The sequence below is a fragment of the Pelecanus crispus genome, chromosome 3, assembly GCF_030463565.1.
Source record: "Pelecanus crispus isolate bPelCri1 chromosome 3, bPelCri1.pri, whole genome shotgun sequence".
NCBI classification, from domain to species: domain Eukaryota; kingdom Metazoa; phylum Chordata; class Aves; order Pelecaniformes; family Pelecanidae; genus Pelecanus; species Pelecanus crispus.
Window position 1 is genome coordinate 91,663,980 of NC_134645.1, and position 24,344 is coordinate 91,688,323.

The 24,344-nt window shown below is 39.3% G+C and overlaps 1 protein-coding gene across 1 annotated transcript in view; it reads right to left on the reverse strand.

Moving 5' to 3' along the window:
- ZNF292 (zinc finger protein 292) overlaps nucleotides 1-22,624 on the reverse strand; it is a 55,543-nt gene extending 32,919 nt beyond the window's left edge. Inside the window, exon 1 of the mRNA XM_075707309.1 lies at nucleotides 22,590-22,624. The gene's annotated coding sequence lies outside the window, so the exon portion shown is untranslated. The remainder of the gene's footprint in view (nucleotides 1-22,589) is intronic.
- Nucleotides 22,625-24,344: the final 1,720 nt, after the last annotated feature.

Below are 24,344 nucleotides of genomic sequence, written 5' to 3' on the forward strand. Positions count from 1 at the left end.
TAACATAGATGGGGAACATTTTTGGCTAGCATACCATGTGAGTAAAGTTCAAAACTCAGCTTCGTGGCATCTGAAAATTTTATATAGCAAAATGTATACTCTATGGTGTATAAGACGTTTAAGTTCAGCAGTATTGGAATAAGCCAAACCAAACAGGGAATAATTTATATAATTTGAAAAAGTGTATACTTTTTTGGTGGATGGAGGAGATGATTTAAGATATTTACTGATGGTGGGGATAATAAAGTATTTACAATAGGTTATAACTTGTAAATTATCTCATGCTTTCTCATGGACTCCTATCAATTTGGTATATACTGGAGGCATGCTACTTAGTATGCATGGGAATTATTGCCAAACTGTTACATGAAAGCAAACAAAACATCATGCTTCACACTAGAGTAGCTGTGCTCATGCTCCACCTTTCTCAGGTAAGACTGCTGTTTTCCCCTCAGTGCGGCAGAAAGTAAGGTAATTTAAATCCCAGCCAAAAGAGGCAAGACTCTTCACACTTATTGTGTCTGTAAACCCACAGACACCAACCACAGAATATGACTGTTAACGCCTATACTCTTAAACAACACAAACCCATCAAATCCACATATTATCTAAATAGCTAAGATAAAGATTATTACATAATTATAAAAATAGTTATCAAGGAGAATGTGACGCCCTAGGGTGTTCAGTGACACATTTTTTTTTTAAGTCTTGACGTTCTCTTTATTCCTGTCCAAACACAGTTAAATACTGAGTGTATCAGTGAAGCACCTAAGCCAAACTCGCAACCTGTCACTTTGAACTGCCTAGAAGCAAAACTAATCTGTAATTTTTAAATAAAAACCTCTGACATTTTTCCACCTGTCAATATGACCAGCAAGTAGTTCTGTACAGGAATAGCTCTTCCAGGTTTAGTAAGTACTAGCACCACAAAAGTTAAAGGAAGTTTTGATTATTTACATCACACTGCCAGCAACTGCAAGAACATAAGGCACACATTAGTTTAAAATGTGACTATTTAGTATTTAATTTGTGATGTCATAACAATTCACATTCAATAAAAAATTTTGGTTGATTGTCTAAATCAAAAGCCACCCAGACTTTTGGTATCCTGATAAATTTCCAACTTCATGTACAATCTATTACCACAGCACTTATATTTCATTATAAAACATGCTTTAAGTATTAGCAGCTTGTGAAAATATTTATTTTGTCACTGCTTGTATTTTGCTGAAGATCTAGACTTGAAATAGTGGCTTATGATTATGTAAAACACAGAATATCTCAGAAAGAGGTATTTATTAAGACACCAGTATCAATTAGTAGAAAAGACCTAATTTTGTGCTGAAGACATCAACATCCTCCTGTATATGCATGTGCACGAAAATACATGCAAAACCAAGTCCCAATACACTGATCCAGGCCAGAAAATTCACCCTGGAGCCTGATCCACTGGCCTACAGCCCACAGAAGTCTTGGCTTTCATTTAAAAGAAAACCATTCCTAGCTCTTGGATTTTTTTTTTTCCTGATGCCAGCTGATATAATGATAGATATTCAACTCATCAAATGGCATACAACCTGCCTTTCCCCACAAAACACGATTTCTGATCAAGATCCTTGAGGCAGTACTGCGAATTCAATGACTTTATTGCCCCTCTCTTGTTATGAGGTGTCACAATGATTTCAAAACAGAAAATCTGAGAAGTAGCTGGAAGAAGCAGCACAGTATATAGATCCTTTACACCAGTAACTGTAGTTTCTTGCAGAGGCAAACATCAGTCTTTACTAGTTACAGTTTCCAATGCTCTGGGGAAAAAAACCACAAGACCACTTCCAGCTCCCACAAGAGACCAAGATGCACAGAGTAGAGATGACCCCAAGTCACTGCCCTGTCTTTCTAGCTCCTCCAATTTAAGCGTATGGCAACATCTTCATGCTTTTACTGTTCCACATGAAACTCCATGGTGGAAAGAACAGCTTTGCACACATTGACACAAACTGAGAACAGCAGCTTTTTCAATTTCTTTCTGCAGTACAAGTTTTTAACACGCTTTAAAGAACAAGAACTGGAAGTACAGTGAAAAGAATTTTATCCAGTGCTTCCAGTAAGGAAAATGGCTTATACCACTCCTATGGGCTGCAGCAGTCCAAAATACCGAATTACACCTTCATCAATAAAAAGTCTAAATCAAACTCCCATAAAGAGTGTAGTATTTTCTTTTCTTTTTTCAGCATTACTGATGCTACTGACAGTTTAAAGAAATTGTGATTCTGTGCTTACTAGTAGCTTCACTTGTACTCTGCACAGCCATTTTCCTAATGTTTGTTCTTTATCATCTTTTAACTAACATTTATGGAGTAAGGGCTACTAGGACCTTGAGAAAATCCATGACCAGAGCTAATCCTTAATCAGCAAGAAACAAGTTTTAATTCCTATCAGCTCCCCAAACACGTTCAGTGTGTAGACTCAAGTGCTTGTGCTAGCACAAAGCAAAGAAAGCAGAATTATTTCTTTTCAGGAAAATGTTGTCTTAAGACTCTTAAACTACTGCACGAAATCAGTAGGACAACATGAGCAGGTTTATCCTATTTCTTCATTGAACAACACTAATAGTAACTAACAAGCAGTAACTCTCATGATAATTGCCTTGCAGGACATGTGCACTGCTTCTATGTTCCCTAATTTTACCTTCTATATGATGATACTTGTAAAACATGCAACTCGGATCCACTTTGTTTAATGCACTTTTTGAAATGAGCAACCAGAATTTCCTCTAAAACAATATGAAAATTAAGAACTGGCCACAGATGTTTCATATACATTCAATTTATAAATTTATGAACTGAATATGACTAGTAATTAAACTACCAAGAATTTCACTGGTCACAAAGCTAAAATTCTCCCCTTTGCTTTCTTAAGAGTCTTCTGAGTTAATTTTCTAATTTACTTCAGTATTCTTCTGCAACCTCAGTATGTTACTAACCAGCTCAGCTGAAGACAACTAACAGTTGTTATCTTGCAGAAACGGCACCCTATCCAGAGCAACTCACTCAGGCATCATTTGCAAAGCAACAAGACTAGATACAAGCCCCAAAGAATTACTCTCCTTGCACTAGACAGGCCCCTTCCCTAGTTTTGTACAGTCTGTACCTGCTTTATTTCTCAATTTTCAAATCAATCTTGTACAAATACTGTTACATTCCAGCAGTTCTGATAAATTTTCACTATTCTACATTTAGTAAGACAATACATAAAATTGATCTATGTTTTTTTTTTTCCTCCCTAGTAGATTATAACCTAGGGAAGAGAAATTAAAAAAAGATGGGAAGAGATATATCCATGATTCCTTTCTGTATTTGAATGTCTAAGGTTTGCCTGTTTAAGACTTCATGTTTACTACACTGCTATGGGAAAAATCTCAAATAATTATTCTTGTCCAGGAGTTAGTTCAAAAACATTAACTGCCAAAATCTTTATTTTTCCTTTTCTAAAAGGTACATGAAAAGATGTTTCTTATCACATTCCTATGTAACTTTTCAGACACTGGGAAAAGCAGACAATTCTCTTAATTTAGCTTGGAATGCCAGAGACACACACACATCTCTCAGAAATAAGTAAAACGTCAGTCAGTATCCTGAAAGACCTTTTTTTAATTTTTTATTTGAAGGAATAAATTGCCTTACTATGGCAATACTATTATCTGATGATAAGACAAGGAGAGTGAGATATGCAAATTGATATGATTTAAATAGGTGTTCTTTGGAAACAGCTGTCTTCCATTATTATCTTGTTATAAACTCAGACCCATTGCCAGACACTGCCTTTTAAAAAACACACAACAAAAGTGAAAGGGAGCAGAATTTGTAGTACCATGAACTGTTTGCTCCACATTAAGTATTGTTCAAGTTCTACTCATCATCTGTGTAGTTTTCTTTTTCTATGCAAAGTGGGGAAACACAAGGCCGTATATATTTATTTCCTTTAGGTCATGAAATATATTGCCTGTGGTCAGCTAATGAATGGCACAAAAAGAGAGTGGTAACTTCAATACTCTGACCTTTAAAGGCTTTGTGTTACTATCTGCTTGCAATTATTTCAGTTCTCACTTCCTCAAATTTCTTGTGTACTACTCCAGATGAGCAAGAACTATCTTTCAAATATAAATAACTGTATTTTAAGAATGTAATGCACAATAATAAGCTAAGATACCTCCTGCTGGTCCATGTCCAAGTTACTAAAGCATGCAATGATGAGCCAAGTGAACCTGTCAAAGCCAGACACGGTAGCTGTAAGGATATGAAAATGCTTATCGTGCCTATTGGGAGTCTTCCTATGCTAACTGATTGCTGCTGAATGTGACAATGCAGCCATACTGACCTGTGAAGAAAACGGAAAAGAACAGATGATGCCTCCCAACTTTGTATTAGCAGCACAATCCTCTGTCTTGCATTACTTTCAGGACTACATTTCCATTTTGTGAACTGTAAGACTCTTACCAAAACTTCAAATGAAACTAAAATGAGAACATCAGCCACTGTATCCCACTATCCAGTACCCTACACATTTCCTCATTCTTGAGCTGCCATCTTTCTGCTTTTGACACTTCAAAAGTAATTTTACTGAAACTCAGACAAGTGAGATTTACTGTATTTCTTGTAAAAAATACTTTTCCTCCTTCATGAATCTGTATTTAATTTTGTTCCCTTTTTCATTTATCTCCATACCTTGCAGATAATCACTAACTGGAAATAAGGATTTAAAAGTCTGACTAGCAGGCCTAGATCATTTCTCTCTGCTGTATTCCTTCTCCAGCAAAGGAGCTGTCTACTATTCAGTTACAAAAATAGCCCAGTTAGGAAGATTAAAGACACCCCCCCAATACTAACTCTAAGGGTCTGTAATCTTAAGACAGTTTTCACTTCCAAAACTAAAACCTATCTGCTTCTCCCTGAAACAGTATTTTCCACGCATATGCTTCACATTGTTGACCTTTTAGGTATGGTAGGCAAGAGTTGCAGCAAATTGCTTAACTATTACTCAAAAGAAAATAGAATAACATTTGAAATTGCCCTTAACTTTCCTTTCCCAGGAGAGTTAAAAGCACCATGAAATATTTGTTAAACCAGTGAAGTTCTTGCAGTATCCATGGTTCTGCAAGAGGTACTGTTCATCAGTACTGGAACACACACACAACTCTATGCTCAAACTTGAAAAGTCTCCACCAGTTACATCTACACAGTAAATATGCTCATTGAAATCCCTTGTATTCAGGACCAGCATCTTAAAGGAGAAACACTGAGGCATCTCAGATGTGCAGCACTCTAACACGGAAGCATGCAAGGCAACTGTGCACAAGCACAGTTCCTCTAGACACATTCACGCTAAGGGTGTGCACACATCCTGATACTAGGGACACCAAAATATTTTGAGGTGTCAGTATAATTTTGGCAGCTAGGCCATCAGATACAGAAGCTTCAGAAAACATTTCATGCATATACATGTTTATACGGTTGCTCTGAGGTATCAGAGATGAACACATTTCTTTAAAAAATACATTGGTGCTTTTTAATACTGATAGATTCACTAGTGAAATAGGAGACATAAAAACAAAAAGTATTTCACAGATCAGTGGATTAGACTATTTCAAAGTGTGATATGAAAATAAAGCTGTTATACATAAACCAATTCCTCAGATCAGGGACAGAACAATATGGTGAGAAGCAAAATGCTTTCATCAAAGGAGTCAAAAAAGGTTGAATGTTCACTGTATAAGACACGGCTTTCCAGGAATAAAGCTAACAGGATGAAATGCTCTCTATTCTTTTTAAGATAAACAAGAAGGAATTTCTCAACTTGCATGCGGAGGTGACAAGCCCCTAAAGAGCAACAGAGCACGAGTACCGGAGAGTAATCAAGTGCTACAAATTGCAAGACAGCTTATTTCATGGCAAAGCCCCTGAATCCTAAGAGATGAAACATGAGGAACATGATGACTTGATCTGTATTCTTGATCAAGTAGCTTGGTATACAGTCGTGATGTTGATGATGTCGTCTGACTTCACAAAAGGGGAGAAAAAGTTTGGTTTTTTTTTTTTTTCTGGGAAACACAGCTAATACGCTGATTCTTGGGCTGGAGCTAGACATTCATCTCATTCAAGTAACGTTCATTTTTGAGGGTTATGTTTTTCAGAGTAAAACTCTGTGAGCCTGAAGCATAATCTCACTGGCTGCTACAACCATTAAAGAACTGAGCATGTGATGAAAATAGCATTGTTCAAATTCCTGGAAAGCTGATAAGAGTCTACTTTCAAGGTGCAATTTATGATAGTTTACAAACTAAGCTGGACTTCCAGCCTTGACTCCCTGTGCAACTCCAGCCCTGTGCCAGTATCATTACAGAATCAAATGAAAAGTCAGTCATGGAACTGAACTGGTAAAATAAAACCAAACCTTTAAGTAAACAGATCTCTCCTTTCAAAGTGGAGCATTAGTCCCAGTTTCAATGCTGAAGTCATCCCTGCCCCACGAACCCACCGTAAATTAGAAGATGACTAGGATGACAGTAGGCACGACTGATGAGCAAAAGAAGATGCACTGGGCAGTCATGTCTTCAAAGCCCCACAGCATCTAAAAAGGAGTTAATTCAAGGAGCACTTCCAGACCATCAGAATTTGATTAAGTGAACACAGCAACATTACCTGTGATGTCTCTCTTCTGTACCATGAGGAAAATGGACTGACTGGTTGAGAACAGCCTTATAACTTGTTTTCTTTTTAATGAAGTAGTTGGGATACTAAAAATATATTAGATATCCCAGTTTAGACATCTCTGGAGTCAGGAGGCTTTGGTACCAATGCATCAGTACTAGCTTATCTCTTTGTGAAGTCCCATGGCAAAGTTACATCCTAAAGGAACACCAAAACAATCTTTACAGGTATGGAAATACCATTATTCTCAGCCTCAATGAATACCACTTTTTTTTTTTTTTTATCTGCTTTCTCTCCTCCTTGTTGTTCAGCATTTTATCAGAAGATGGAGAGCAAACCTTTCATTGCATAAAAAGCAGAAGTCTTTTGATAACTGCTGCAACTTTTTTAAAAAAAAGTTGTTAGGTTAAGGTTCCCATGAAAGACATTTTAATTGAAGGAGGCTAGAGGCAGTTAAGGAGTAGCTGGAATGCAACCAGCATTTATGTCCACATTGTATGAGGACAGACTACCCAACTAAGACGTCAATCGAATAGAATATTCAAGTAAAAACTTGAATAGTTCTTGAACTAGTTCTGCATGTTAAAAAAACCCTTACTAATATAATGTCTAATTTAAACCAAGTCTTTCTCAGATTTCCCACAAGACTTCACTATTTAAGGCATTAGAAACAAATACCATGATCGATGATTTTTAAAGCATTTAGAAGAGTAAGCTAAATGTTTACATACAGTATGAACCCCATCATACCTCCTGCCCATTTTAAAAAGGATGGGGGGGAGAGGGAAGATGAGTATTCCTTTCTTTGTGGTATGACAACCCTCTGATCAAGGCATTTCTCCCTATCGCCATAATCATAATCCATCTTTATTTCCCTTTCACCTTTGCCTCCAAAGAACCTCAAACATAAACGACCCTTTTCCATTCTGTTTTTTTAGTTGGGATGCTCTACAGGCAAACTGATTTTTAGACTAGAACAAAACTTACATAGAAAAGCATGGATATTTCAAATCTGCCCACTACAAGCACCAAACAGAACAGCATCATCTGAAATACTGCTGCCCTCACAGATATGCCAAAATAAAGAACCAGTTCATATTCATATAAGTCAACAGAACCAGTTTCTATTTATTTGGATCTGTGCATGGAGAGGTCATTTTACAAGAAGTCAACACAGCATCGTACTTCCAATTCATTTCCAAAGCAGTTTAATTAGGCAAATTAAAACTGGTCCTAGTTAACTGATTCAGTATTTGTTTACCAAGGCTTAGCACTGTTACATTGATTTTGTAGCTAGACAAGTGCTGCCAGAATATTAGCTCTTACATGTTTGTTATTATAATACAACACAATCCAGAATAGAACAGCAAAACTTCAGCAGGTACAGAACATAAGATTGCATTTACTAAGGATGGCAATCAAATATGATTATCTTTTCTAGTGTACAAGTACTATTTAAATAAAGGTTATGATCGAAGAACATCAATCCCAATTTTTACTCAATTTTAGTTTTTAGAACCTTTCAAGATTTTAAGTTGTTGATGTGTTATTTTTACTTTGAACATGCCTTCTGAATTGTTTCACAATAAAGTTGTTAAGCAAAGCATAGCTCTAGAAAGCCAAGATGCCTTTGGCTTTAGAGTCAGCTGATGTCACTTTAATTCTGATGGAGATATTGACTTGTGCCCAGAAGAGAGGACTGAAGCCAGACTCTTAATTCCATCACTTACTACAAGATTGTATTTAAGCAATTGTTTTCATTCTCAATTTCTGCAGACATGGTGCAGAGCTATCCTTTTTTTTCCCCATTATGACTCCTCAACTGATAGGCTGCAGTTCCAATCTTCTTCACTGTTTTTCTTCTTTTCCTTCAAACAGAAAACTCCAGCTGCTTTTACACTTTACACCCCCATCCTAACACCATCAGCTTCTCCATCTTGCAGTTGAAAGCAAAGGAAAGGCAAGTCAAGATCAGTGAGTACTGAATTGGTGAATCCAAGAAATACTCACGAAGTCAAAACAAACTCATTCAGAGCTGAAGTTCAAAACCAAAATTTAAGTTTGCTGGTCCACAAAAAGCTCACAATGGCACTGCATAAGAAGGCGATCTATACAACAGAAAAGCTGGTGCTGAGAACCCAAGTCCCCAGGAGATGTTACTTCGGACTAGCTTTCAGCTGGTTCCATTAACTGGATATCTATTAGTGTCTGAAGCAGACTGCCTGCAATTGCTTCTGAAGCACAGCTTGTGGTTTAGTTTCACCCAAAATACATTCAATTTCCACACTGCAAAGGCACTCCACAATGTAAAACAAAGTCTGGTAAGCAGGGATGATCAGGGGATCACTTTCAAAGTAAACTTCTTGTCTGACCCAGAGTGTTAATGTTAATAGGCACCCACTATTTTGGTTCACATATATCTTCTATGGATATGTTACATTATCTGAAAACTGTTCTTTCAATCACTCACTTTCTCATTCATCTGCTGAAGAGAGATATGCAGAATAAAAGTGGTTTTGTTATAGTGTATAAGCATGTATGTTTTTATACTCTAGTCTCTATTACAGTGGTGGTTCTTCCAAGGGAAAAAAACAGCCCCACGCTCTGTTCTGTGCTCAAAGTACCACCTACACGATTGCACCGATTTTTATTATTGGTATCTTCAGTACCCAGATACATAGGTATGCACTCTCTAGTACAGATAACCATCACTTATCAAGAGCTAATGTGTTTAGGTGTTATCTAAACAAAAATCCAGTAGCTGAAATACTTTCAAGTACTTGTTTCCTGAACAGTTTTAAAGGTAATCTGCAAAACAGTGTTGCAAAATTCTACCCATCTACAAGCCTCTTTAAAAAAAAAAAAATTCTCCTCTCACCATCCTTTTAATTTTTTTTATTCAGTCTGAGTTTTCAGAACAACCACATCAATCTGAAATGTTGTCTATCAAACCAGAACACAAAGAATAAACTGAATTATAACTGTACAATTTTCTTGCGGCCAAACTGTGAAAATATAAAGATACAGATCTAAGTTTTATGCTCAAGCCTCACCAGAAAGGGAAAAGGAGATGCACAGAAACAGCAAGAAATCAAGTCTTACACATTTCACTTGGACTAACTCATGCGTGTATTCATACTGAAGGAAAGCTATCCTCCTGGAGATTTTCAGAGTCAACAGTAAGTCAGTCCAGAGAAATACACACACGAAAAAGGTAACTGTCAAAGAACTGATATTAACTTCTAACTAATTTTGATTTAATAGAAAGAATTAGAATACATTTGAAATCCAGTAAAGGTAATTAACTACCCTGCAACGAATGATTCATTTTCTCAGTTTGTTCAATTCCTAAACATTCATATGTCTATATAGCAGTTTATAGTGTGTGTATATATGTACTATATATATAGTAGTTTATCAAGTTTCTTGAATATCATTCCACAAAATTACAAAACCCAAAAGCTGATGAAAGATAGAAAGTTAATAAGAATTATCACTAGCTACTTTTTGACTCTTGCCTAAAAAGATTCCCCCCAAATACCCACATCTACTCAGGTCTCCTTCATGGAATTTTTTTTTTTTAAATAAATATCACCGCAGCTCTAGTTACCACAAATATGTAATAACTAAACAGATTTCAATGCTTCGAAAATGCATGAGTGCATTATTTGAACTCCCCCCTCCTTTCCCTACATTTATTTACACTACCTAATAAGGTGTTAATGACCCTGATGGTTCTTTACAACTACTTGACAGTAACTCACACTCTCATGATTGCACATCTCTGGTAAAGAGAGTTAAGACTAATTACAGGAAGCATCCACGTAATGAGGATCGACAACAGAGAAACTCACCCTTAAGACTAACTGTTTGAAGATTTTTTTAAACTATTGTTACAATTCAATTTGTAAGGACATTAGTGTCCCGAGTCTTCAGCATACAAGCATAAAAAGTTAACCATGCCTCTTATCCAACTATTTCTACTTCACTAGGCAGATAAGGTAACAACAAAAATATCCACGTTTGTCTTCTAATGCATCTAACTCTGAATAGCAGGGAAGTACCACTGCCCCTAATTTACAGATAGAAAACCAAGACAGATGTAAGTATGCTGTCAAAAAATACATCTACATTTCTAAAGCAGAGTACATTGGAGGAAGGTTTGAAAAAAAGCACCTCAGTGGATCGGAGGCAGAAATAGAAAAAAAGTTTGTGGGGCTCTGCTGCAACTCTCAGAGTAGTAATTGTGTCATCTACCGTCACCAAGAAAGTATCACAAAAAACACAGCAAGGAAGAGGGACGAGTGACTCCAGAAAATTAGTTTCCAAACACAGAACCTTCTGTTAACTGATAAAGAGATGCTTCTCTCCCCAAATGTAAATCAAAAGGCACAAGCAATTTGTATGTTTTTCACCTGGGCATGCTGAAGATACTGTATGAGCTCAGATTGCTAATTATTAAGTTGAAAGAGGCAAAACAAAAGAGAAGTTACCTTGGTGCTATTCCTCTCATTATTCTTTAGTCACTATTTTGCTTAAGATTCAAAACCCACCTAGTTTTAGAAAAAGAACTAGAAAAATCTAGAAAATGGACAGTCTCTGCTTACATACATAAACTGTTTTAAAAAACAAGTAAATTATTCAAAATACCAGGGAATAACTTCATTAAGCCTCATGCTTTGTCATATACAATAGTAGAAATTACCCTTCTTTAGCCTTGCTTTTAATCTTTCAACATTTTGCATTCAATATGCGCTTTCTGTTTGTCAGTAGTAGTATCTGATTTCTCTCTTGCACCCTTACGTAAGAAGTGAACTTGTCATCCCAACCTTCATATTTTAGTCTGTTTAGTTAAAAACAATATTCAGCAGTTGGCTATTAAACTGGCATTTCAAGAATGTGGTGGGATGTTCATTACAGTAAACTTTTATCCACTGCCAGGAAATCGAAATTACCTATTCTGTTAATTATCAGACTGGCATATGGGCAGATTAAAAATAGGAAGATAGCCAGAAATAACTGTGTCTAATCTGAAAATATGTGCATTTCCTGCAACAGAGGTGACTGGAACCTGCTCTCTCAGTCAAGTGAAATGAGACATTACAAATATTTCTGTAGTTTATCTCCGATACATTTTTGTTTTAGCTATCTTTATCAGCTGAATGCGAACTTCTCCCACTGCTACTTCAAACCTTTTTAATTCTGATGAGAACTTAATTGATAATCTTCTTCCTCAGTAGAAAGGTTACTTAATTGCCATTTTAAGCTTGTCTATTCAGCACAGTCAAATTGGCATCCCAAAGGATGCTTCCATCTGATCTACATTTCCTGTGAAAGAACAAGGCACCTGATTCACACAGAGTCTAATAACCAACTGTGTCCTTATACCTGTGTCAAGGTACTGCCACTGTGTCCATGTCTGAAGAAGGAGAGGAGCCAAGACTGTACTTTCTCCTGAATATGTTAGCAACCCTGAGCAGAACTCGGAGCTCCTGCCATCACACTGGTGTGGTTCATAAAGTTTGGTTGGGTATCCAAAAGCAGATTCAATTACCATACCAGTTTCAACTAGAACATTATGCAAGTTCCAGGTCTGTAGAATTGGGACATTTATGTTTTACCATCTTCACTATTATAGATTTGTAATCAGAAGTTACTTTTTATCCCAGCTATTCTCTTCATAAGAGCTACCCTCCAATGATTAAAGTAAAAATGAAGTTCAGATTATGTCTTTTGTGATTCCGAACATTTAATCTCTTCTTGTCCTCGTCCTCGTGTTCATTCTGTTATAAAACAGCGTATTATCACAAGCTTCTGAGACAAGCAAGAATCACAAGACTGAGGAACTCCTTACTCGTAACTTGATTTAATGCCTGATCACTGAATTCATCAAAACAGAATTCAGTGTGTTAATACATAAATATCAAACAGGATTTATCTTTTCACCAGAACCAATTCTCTCCATCATTTTGAATAACAGAAGACAAAAGGAGTCCTACCAAATTCTGTTCTTCAAGATATACAGGAGACTGAGAAAGCAACACCATATTTGCTATGAGCTCAAATGAAAACTCTTAAGATAACTGCTATATTCAACCCAAAAGACAACAGAGAGTTACAAAATAAAGACTGGTCTTTACCCTGAAGAAATCCTAAAGAATTTTACTCCAGGGAATTACATTTCTCAAAGCAACAAACGCATCTGTCCAGCAGTTAGGAGAGAATGAACACTAGGAGTCAGTATCTGAAGCCAGATAGAGCTTTGGCAGAAGTTGTCCATGTTACATGAGTCCCTATAAGGGCAAAGAATTGGGTGACTAGCTCAGAATAATTAAGAAAATAATCAAGTGAGAACTACATTAGCACAGGATTTTCCTGATTCTCTGATGAAAGATGAATTTACTTTAGCTTCATACATGGAATCATGAAGCCAGAAATATTACATACCAGAACACTGTACAACAGTTACAGAAGAGAAGATAGAGAAGAAATTCAGTCAAACTATTCTTACCAAAAACTACAAGCACATGTTTTTGCAAGTTTAGTCCAATTTCCTATTGGATCAGGCCTATTTTCAGAAAATAATTTCATAAAGCTCCAGTGCCTTTTTGATGTTACATATACCTTCTTTCTGAATGTCTTTGTTCTGCTAAGTACTAGGTGTTATTAGATTAACTCTTCCCAAATGAAAGCAGTGCAGTTCAGCCCTAGAGATGAAAGATCCCAGAAATAATACCACAGAGTTCTCTTTAACACGTATTTGGAAAGACAAATAGGGGAAAAAAAAAATATTCCACACCTCAGAAAAACACCTGCACACTTCTTAAAACACGAAACATTAAGTTCTTAACATACGCAAAAGCACAGACCTAATAAAATGGAGAATACCATTTCAAGAGATAGATTCAGGTCATATTGTTTACCTGTTATTTAAATTTAAATTTGCAAGTTGTTGTACATCATCATTTTAGAGAAGCTGACAGCATAAGAACGTCTTGCTAGTTCCCCTCATGAAAACTACAAAAGTATACACACCGTACTGTAACCGCTCAAGGATTTATATGGAGGGCCTTTAAAAACAACGCTAGCAAAAAAATGTTGATAGATATAAACCAATGCCTGAAGCATTATTTCTCGAAGATACGCTCCATACATACATTAATTTGAAACAGTTTCTTTGGTTTGTGTGTCAGTTTAGGTAATCCATCACACTGAAGAAACGGTATGTTGATGTATTCTAATGGTTCCAGTTTGATCCCTAATTTAGGGAATTCTTATGTAGAAACCACCTACAATATACAGTATGTCTGCATAAAGCCTAGAGTAAAAAAATATTATGACATTTAAATGGCAGAGTAAATGGAAAAGGCCAGATGAAATTCCCTGATTCTTAGTCACAATGGAAGCAAAGATTCCCTAGAAGAGCATATTTTTTTTGCTGCCTTCCAAGATTTATGGTTTACAATGTATTCATTCTCTAACAAAATAATAATTAAAAAAAAATTGAGAGAGAAAATGGACTGAACATTCAAATAGATATATAATTTCCTCATCAAAAAACTGAGAGACATAGTGTGGCTAATTTGATAAAATGAGATGCCTTACTAAACATTAACAAATGTGTATATTCCTTGTACAGTCCTGCAGAATAGCCAATATTTCACGTTTTTTAAACACTGCATCTTCAGTAATCATAGTTTTAGAAAGCATCATAGACGTTATTGATATACATTATTCAAAACTGGGGAAAAAAGTTTGGATTTGTGTAAATGCAGGAATATATGTGCCAGAACAGAAAGTACCTCATATGTTTAGTTATGCTAGCATAGATGTGCAGCTATTGTTTACAGCCAACTACTATGGGTAAATTGAAGTCTACAGTAAGGTCTTCAGGTTGTTTTTTTTTTTAATGGCTGAAGGACTGTGTAAAGCAGAATGCCTCACAGTCTTTGAATGGGCAATAAGAATCAAGGATATTATGGAGGAAAACTAACTGTAACCGCACTTCATACGCTGTAAGTATTAACTTTTGGCTAAAAGTATTTCTTAAACTAATGCTAGTTTGCTGATAAGAGGGGTTTTCTTAGTAACTTTAGTAAAAGCGTCAAGTAACTTTGACAGAGCAAAAATTGTGCATCAGGGTAACTATGAAACTAAGTATCTACTTGCTGAACTAAAAGCTTTTTTCTTTCCCTCAGAAAGTGGAATGCTTGATTTCAGTAGTATATGCAGCACCTTACATAAAAATGTAAGCTTTTGTAAAGATTCTGAAGTTTTATTAATTTTAATCCCTCCATCTACATTTTGTCATCTTCTTAACTACCTTAATTTGTTATGCTTTTGAGAACTATCGCTCTTCTCCGGACTATTTGTGCTCGGAAGGATAAATAGTATGTTTTACAGGAAAAGTACTTAAATCCAAGTCTTACATGGGTTGTCACTTTCTTACTAGATTGTTACCTTCCCTGAAGGCAAGTACTTCAATACCACATAGATCCCAAGGATACAGTAACAAAGCAAAAAGAAAAGGGGGAAAAAAAAGGAAAAATTTAAAACCAAGGACTGCAAAAACTCTGTTCACAAGAGTGAAAACTGGAGAAAGACTGAAAATAGCCTTGAAAATCTAAGAGGTGCTTCCAACAGAACAGGAATATGCTACTTTCCATGTCTACATGGGATAGGATAAATCACAGCAGTCTTAAATTGCAGCAAGAGATTAGAGATCAAGTTAGGCTGTAAGGGAGCTGAGGGGGGGGGGTGTGGTGGGAACATCTGAAGGCAAAGATAACTGAACTAAAATGTATTATCCAGGGAATTTTCTCAGAATGTTTCTTACTGGAAATTTTTGAGAACAGGTTAAACAAGCATTTGTAGCTATGGCTTACCAATAATTAATCCTGCTTTGAAATCATGGTCTAGCTGACCGAAATGTCGTCCAGATACATCTTCCATATGCAGAAAAAGCCGAACCCAGCTAGCTCAAAAAGGAAGTTTTCAAAGCTAAAACACAATGTTGTTATGACTGTTCTTTCCTAACCGTGTACCTATATTTAAGGAGTTTTTAATACAGAAGAAAATTTGCTCAAAAACCAAAAATACAAATGTTTCCTTTTACATTGACAGCAATTTACAAAAATGAAAAGACTTGATTTGTACTACAGCAGATCTTTAACTCAAAACTGTCACCAACATGAGTTTAAGATTCTCCTCATCTGCCCAACAATAATATTAAAAGGCTATTATTAAAGATTTGGCTTTTTTCATAAGCAGATTATAAAGAAAACACACACCTAAAACTAATTGCACCACTTCCAGCTGTCCAAGTGACTGGGTATGTAGTAGTATGTAACTGGGAAACAATTCAAAGAAACTAGATAAAGCTATGTTTTACAAGATCATTACACTTGGTAAGACACGAGATAAACACACACTGAACTAAACTTGCTACCTGAACACATTAGCTACCTAAAAAAAACCCACCAAACCTCCATGTGTATCACATCTTGGTACTTTTCATGCTCAAACATATTTGACTAAATTATCATGACCAAAAGAAAAGGACTGACTGCATGGCAGAAAACTTAGACATTAGCATGATTAGAAAAGCAGATCAATGAGATTCTGATTTTCAGAGATACACAAGTAGAAAAAATTAACTATTTCAGTGACATCCACTTACTTTGATGCAGGAAAATTTGTATTAATAAAAACTTATAGTACAGAGCTCAGAAGTTCTAATGAAGACCAGCTCCAATCTGGCATAATGCCGAGGCTTGATGCCATTACTAAGGACAAGGACTAGAACAATTATGCTCATTGGTTAGACTTACAGTGACGGTATTGTTTTCTAAAAACATACACATTATATCCAGATATGCACATATACCATATTTATGTGAAAGCAAGACAATTTCCCTGATCCCTGTAGTTTAACTTAAAAAAATCAGGGGGTGTTGTTTCCATCTCCCCCCCGCCTCACCCTGGTCAGTAAGATAATATGACTGTTTGACATGACAGGTCTTACAGTAATGAAGGAGCATAAAAATGCCTAAGGCAGCTCAAAGCTTGCATGAGATGACACAGTGATGACACTTTTTTCTTCATGCACTTGGGAATCTGTGTGGTGTAATATAGTTTAGTGGATTCCTTGTGATTTCTGGCAGCTGTACATCTCTCCCTGAATAGCCGATCATCTGGAGGTCACAGGTACAAAAGCAAAATGGAAAAGTATTAGAAGATACGATGGAAATCTTACACTTGTGGTAACGTATTATAGAAAAAACTAGCACCTATGAGACCAGGAAGAAACACAGTGTCATACAGGCAAATGTGCAAAGACGGAAACATCAAAACAGAAGCTTTTAAGGGTTAGCCCAGTGTAGAAATCACTCACTGGACTCAAAAGAAAACACTTTTTACGTAAAGAAGTAGAAGCTGTAGAATGTGCGCATACTCAAAAGAAGAGACAGAGACCTGGTTACACAGGAAATCATTAAACTGAAAGCTCAAAAAATAGAAACCTTACCAACATTCACATTCCAGCAGTTTCTGACTATATTATGTAAAGATCACTATTGGCTGTTGAGCCAAAAAAAAAAAAAAAAGAAGGGTGGATGTCTACCTACACACTCAATGAACAGTTCAATGAATGTTGTCTGGAGTAAGAAACCAGGTGTGATATTAAGAGAAAGAGGAAATGTCTTCTACTTGTATTAAAAGGGCACCTGACATTTTGCTGATGCTATTTTTCACTGTCAGCGAATACCAATCTTACATCAGGAGGAAGGACATCACAACTGCAGGTGCTTGATGAAAATAGCAAAGAAGCCCTTCAAAGGTTGCTTTAGGTCTTTGTATACAGAAAGACTCTTGGCAAGGCATCATACTCTAACTCCTACAGGAAAAAATGAAGAAGCCTACTGAAACACTTCTTTGTCATTGGATTAAGACAGACTGGGTTTGGATAAATCCAGAAGTTGTAGCTAAAAGGTTTAAGAAAGGCTTTATTTCAAATTCTATGGACAGACTGAAGGTTATTTCTGTCATCTTGAGTCTGAAGAGGAAGCTGAGAATACAGAGACTAAAAGGGAAGAAGATGACAACAGTGAGGAGGGCAACAGCACCAGAAAGTTGTGAAGTCTGTGAGGTGTATAATCTGAAGGCCAATTGTAGTAAGGTGTAAGAGGAAAAAAAATAAAACTAAGCTCCCACAGAAACAATTCATTAGCTGAAATTTTATAACTTTATTGTATGTTGACTACAGGTATGTAATTAAAAAAAAAAAGCTTTTTATGTAGAGCTATGTTTGTTTGCTTTTAGGGGGACATTGTATATTTGGATTAGTACAGTATATTCCCCAACATTACCAAAACCTGCTCTAAGTGTGTCAGCACACAGAAGAAGAAACAAAAAATAGGGCAGAACCTTAAGGTATTAAGGTAGGACCAACATGCACGTGTTCCCCAACTAATACATCATGTTCCCCAACTAATACATCACTAGTACCTGAACACACAATAAACATCGGTTTAAAACAGTACGAACAAACTCTATGCAGCCACATTAGTTAAAAACAAGCTTTTTTAAAAATAAGTTTGTTTGTTTGTGGGGGGGTTTGTTTGTTTGTTTAAAGTAGCTAAAAATCTTTACCCCCCCCCCCCATTTTTCCATCACCATTACACTTTTGCTGCTAGTGTTAAGAAGATCCTAGGTTAATATTGAGTAAACTGTCTACACTAGAAGGATATTAATGTGTCTACTGATGGCTAAGCACACTTGCAACAGGCAGACATGACAAGACAACCAACAGATGGGACAAAAAGTACAGGCAAAGTTATTGAGGAAGGATAGCACAACATTCCAATTATTTTTGACTCACTATATGTTGACAATTTGTACATAAGTACAACAAACCTGACCACCTTACGGTTTTGGAGGATTTGTACCACAAAGTACAGCAAGAGGGAAAAAAAAAAAAAAGAAAAAACCTCAGAAGCAGATTCAGAAAAAAGATGAAAAGTCAAAAATAACAATGGAGGGAAGACTAATAAGCTCAAAGATGAAACGTGCCAACTACAGAAAAATAGTCAGGATAAGCAGAGGTACCATAAAGGTTTCACAACTAACTAGCTACAAAAGAAAATCTGTGACCAGCCTGCAATTTGGTATTTAAGGAAATAAAGGTTACACTGGTAATGACCAACTGGAAGGGAACACAACCCACAGTGAAGACCTCTGATATATCTGCCAGCACCACGTTCACCTAGCTCTCAGGGAAAAAAACACAAACATTTTGGTCTTCTCTAACTGAATACAAGCAACAGATCACCTTTAAAAGCAAAGTTTGAAAAGAATGTAATCAGCCACCACATAGTGACAAGAACAGCAATCTTCCTTTGGACCATTCTGAATTCTTGCAAAATTCTCACTTTCAATTTTTAGTCACTACAGCTGAAGACACTTGTTTTGTCTGCCCCAGTCTGCACACATATTGTTTGTGACAACATAACTGTTTGTCAGGGATTTGCTAATTACCAAATTGCAACAGAAGAGCATGAATCACAATTAAAAAGTCATTTTACATATATTTGTATGGATGTGAATTTCACTTGATAACAATTAAAAACAGTGCTCTCTATTGCATGCTGACAATGGTGAACACAACTACATTCACACAGATAGGGTACAGGATTCTGGTCCACTCTACAGTCCCCTTAAAATTTAACAATAATTGCATCACTTCACAGTGCAATCAGCAGCAAAACACAGAAATATTTATAAGCTAATTAAATGCTGCACATAAAATAAATCAAAGTAAACTTTATTCTTACAAGACAAGAAAACCGTTCTATAATATTATTTTCTGTCAAGGTACAAGGGGTCTTGTTTTTCTGTGTTTGTAACAGTTGTACTACACTGTTGGGTTATAAACACTGAAATAGTTCAAATTGAGATTTTTTTTTTTTTTTCAGAACCAGATAAGGGATTTGGTTGTACAACTCCCACTTCATTTAATGAGAGTAGAATACTTAAATCCCTTATTTGCCTTTGAACCTAAGGATCTTCCAATGTTCTACTGCACATTCTTTAGCTTCCTTCAGTATGAAAATACGTTTATTTCTCAAACATTAAGCTACACACTTCTTTTAAAAAAAAAATTAAAAAGTTGATTTATGGCAACAAGCTGCATGGTTGCTGGGCTCCAGAGTCACTACCTGGCAAAATATAATAAGGACACAAGACTTTCCAAGTTCTGTGCAGTTATTTCATGTGTAGAAACTAAGTACAAAGAAAAAAAAAGCAGGTGAAATCATACTGAGATAAACGCTAAAATATTTCTTCAGCACTGCACTTCCAGACTTAAGATATAAATAAGACTCTAAGTTTTGTATATATGACCAGTCAAATTAGTCTTTCATGCATATATATTCAAAGACTTTGTTCCAGAAATCATGGCAGATGCCTTTAAACTGTTATTTAAAAGAGATTTCTGAGATGGCTTTTACTATTACATGAATTTTCTATAACCTCTGTCACGCAGTGCAAGCTAAGTAGCTAAGCCTACTATTTGAATCATGAATACTGTTTTGCGTTAGCCCCAGTAAAGGATTAAAACTGTAGAAGAGGCCGAATAAGTATTTTGGCACCACCAGCACAGGTGACCAGATTTCAAAAAATCTCTGTTAAGCCAGTATAAAAAATATCTGCACACCACCACCATTATTTAATACATTAGGCATGTTGGTTTAAAATTTGAAAAGCAGGATCTTTCAATATTGAATGGCGTGTCTCAACTCTCAGTGTTCCACACCAGTCTTCAGCCTACAAAACCAGATATAGCCTTCCTATAAAGCTTGGTAGAAAAAGGACAGTAACTCATTTCAAAACAGCATGGATTTTTATCTAAGTTGGTTTCCACACAATCGTTTTGTTCAGTGAGATTTATTTTTAAAAGGTGTATGTTTAAGAAAATCAGTAAACTTGGGCCTTACGATGGACTTTTGCAGCAGCCATTAATATAAGAAGAATAATATTAATTTTTGTTAAACTTTAAATCAATCAAGCAACTACTGAAGCCACTCACTAAGCACATGCAACCACAATTCCAGTGATAAATCTGCTTTAGACACCAGTAATCTACTCTGTACAGGTCAAGGATGGTGTCTTCACTCCCACCTACCCAACTACTTCAGTTCAGCGAACAGCTCATTCACAAGTTAGAAGTCGAGCCGGAGCCAGGAAAGCCAGATTTCCACCTCCCAGCGTATGAAATTAAGAAAGCAGGCACAAAGATTAAATAGACTGAGAACACAGTGAGAAAAAGAACCTGAAATACGACTCTGGTATATATGAAATAAAATACGAGAAAGGAATACGCTTAAAATATTTAGTAGCAAATCTCCCTGGTTAGCAAAAAGTAGAGCTCAGTTTAATCCAGAAATGACAGACGTGTAAATTAGCATGCTACAATGGCTACCACCAAGAACCAACTCTTTAAGAAAAGATACAAAACCACAAATAAAACACAATTCAAACTGGCCATGTGAATTCACTCTTATCTGTTCCACCTTTTAACAGTTTGCCTACATTCCATGAATGGGTCACAGCAACGTGTAAACAAACATTATCACTTTTATCAGACAGGCTATTAAACCCATAGTAAAGCTACAGAAGTAGCAGTTTCTGTGAATTTCTGTGGCCTAAAATATTTAAGAAATTGTTTTATACATCGTGTCATACCTAATGCTAGCTGAGAACGGACATCTAAGAGAAATCAGGGCAACGTATAGACACATACGTGACTAAAATGGGGCAGTTTGTTGTAACCGTAGAGCTAGCACCACAAAGTTTGTTTAGAAAGGGATACTCGGCAGGGTCACCAGTTCAGAAGAAACACCTGCAAACATCCCTGCTTCAGGACCAGCCCAAGCCCTCGGGAAGCAGGCCTTTTCCCGACGGCAGTCACAGCCAGAATGATTATACACAATGGTGCTTCAGACAGTGCCAGCTCAGGAGCCCTCTCCTGAGGTGGGATTGCGCTCCCTTGACAGGGCGACAAGGCGGCGAGCTGCATCGCAGACCTACAGACCTGCCACCATCACTGGCGACTTAGCTTAGTCCACCACCACTTCACCGCCTTCTCTTTCCCAGGATGGCAAAAACTCCGCTATCCCTCTAGGGCAGGAGATAGGGAAGGGAGAGGGGAAGGGGCGGGGGGAGGAGGGAGGATACTCGGACCCAGAGCAGGAGCCCCGTGCAGAGGGGACCCGGGACGGACTTTCCGCTCCTCCCCGGCCCCTCGGCGGAGAAGCGGAGCCCCCATCCCCCGGACTGCCGCCCCCCTCCCTTCGCCCCGCGCTTCGCCTCCAGGGGAGGAGGGGTGCCGGAGGGAAGGGGACGGGGAGAGGGGGGGGGGCCCTCGGTCCGCCACCGCCAGGAACAAAGGGCCCTTCGATAAGCCGAGCCGCAGAGCACAACAAAGGGGCCTAGAGACCGCGAGAACCGGGGCGGCCGCCGGGGCGGGGGGGGGGGAAGAGGAGAGGCGGGGAAGGGGATTACAGGCCCGGCCGGAGCGGCTCCCGGCGCAGGGGGGCGGGCCGCCTCATCTCAGCCCACAATGAGCGGCGGCGGCGGCGTCAAGCGCCCCGGCCCGGCCCGGAGCACTAACTCCCAGCGCCCCCTCCCCCCGCCCGGGCCAACCGCCGCACCGGGCCGTTGGCTGCGGCTCCCCCGCGGCGTCCCGGCGGGGCGGCGCTGCGCCCGCCCGCCCCCCGCGCTGCCTCTCGCCCGGGCACGGGCACACACACACCCCGCGGGGGAGGGGAGAGCGCGGGCGGGGGCAGGGAAGGGAAGGAAGGGAAGGAAGGGAAGAGGCGGCCTGACCTGGCAGAGCTGCTTGCAGTACTCGGTGGCCGCTTGCACCGCCGGCTCGGGGCTCTCCCGCAGCCCCGTCTCTAGCTCCACCAGCCGCTCCCGCAGGCGCCGCAGCTCCAGGAGGTCGCCACCTAGGCTACCGCTCTCCTGCTCGGCCTCCTCGTCCGCCATCTTCGCACCCCGCTCCGTCGCGTACGCAGCCCCCCCCCCTCCCTGCCTCGGCCTCCCGGCCCCCCCCGCTCCGTTTCCAGGTCACGTGATTACACAATGCCACGTTCCGGGGAGGGGTCACGTGCCGGAGAAGACGCGCGCGGGGTTGGGGGGGGGGGGGGGGAGGGGGGAAAAGGGGGAGCGCGCGCGCGCGCGCGCGCTCTCCGTCCCCCGCAGCGCAGGACTGGGGCGGGGAGGGGCGGGGAGGGGGCGTGCCCTCCGCGCGTCACGTGACGCGACGCCACGCGCCCAGCGGCCGCGCGGCCACGTGACGGCCCTCCCCGCCCTCCCGCCGACGGGTTTTGGCGGCAAATGGCAGCAAATGGCGGCGGCCCGGGGTTGCGGCGCGGCCCTGCCTTCCGGCGCCGCCGCGGAAGGGCCTTGCCGGGGCGGCCCTCGCCGCTGTCCCTCGAGCTCTGAAGGCAGCGACGGTTTCCCTGGGGCCTGGCTGTGCCAGAGCTGCGTTCCCCTCGCCCGCCCTTGTTGCGTGGAGCGAGGCTGTGGCTCTCCCCAGGGGCCTGAAGGGAGTATTTCCTCTCCGCTCCGGCCTGAGAGCGCTGCGTCGCAGCAACCATTGCTGGGTCAGCTGTGCTCAACACTGCTGGGGTTTCACTGCGTGTTGTTCCCTCTTCTTTTTTCTTCTGCAGAAAGTAACGGGGATGCTAGCCTCAGAGATGCCACAAAGCTGTTTTCTTCATACCTGGGTCATCCTGCTTTTTATTGCAATTGGAAGTGAGAAGTACGGCTTTGCTCTTCAAGTGAAGCAGTTGAGATCTGCAGGGCTTTGTTGCTCTTCAAGTGAAGCGGTTGAGATCTCGAGGTTCTGGAGGGCTTTGTTGCCTGTGCGGTCCTGGTGCTGGGCTGAGCTTCCTCTCACACGCTGGTGATGTCCTCAGAACCGTGGAAAGCTCCAGTGATGGGCACTGACCTCCCCTGCATCTGCCTGAGAAGCTGAGTCATCTCTCTCACCCGTCACAAATACTGTAAATGCTGGAGATTGGCCTGAGGCATTGAATCTGACCAAGAGGAAAACATGGACCTGATGGGCATTGAATTGGCATGGATACATGTTCTGCAGTCTTCTAGGCTGTATAGGTTGATGACTTCACACTCTTTGTGTTGCCAATGTTCATTGAGGAAGTGAGGAGGAAATGTGTTACTGCAGCAAGAGCACTGTCTGTCGGGACTGGATCATTTCTCTTAGTCAGCCAGCAGTGAGAGAAGGTGCACTGTGTTAAGCTGGGCATTTCACATCATCTAGAAAATGAGGATCACTCTGGTATTTTGCACTAACTTAAATCATGTGTAACACTTTTTTTGGCTGGAAGAGACTGTAGGTGCAGACTCCTCAGTATGTCAGTCAGTCTTGCTCAGACCCAGGTTTAATACGATATCCTACACTCGCTAACTTACCTTATATGATCATTGGACTGATTTGGCAACTAAGTTCTCTTTTTTGTTACGAAGGAAAAATGGCGCTGCCTACTTCTTGTGTACGGTTGAAAGCTGAGTTGTATGATGGAATGAACACTAAGTTGGAGCTGGAAAGAAAAG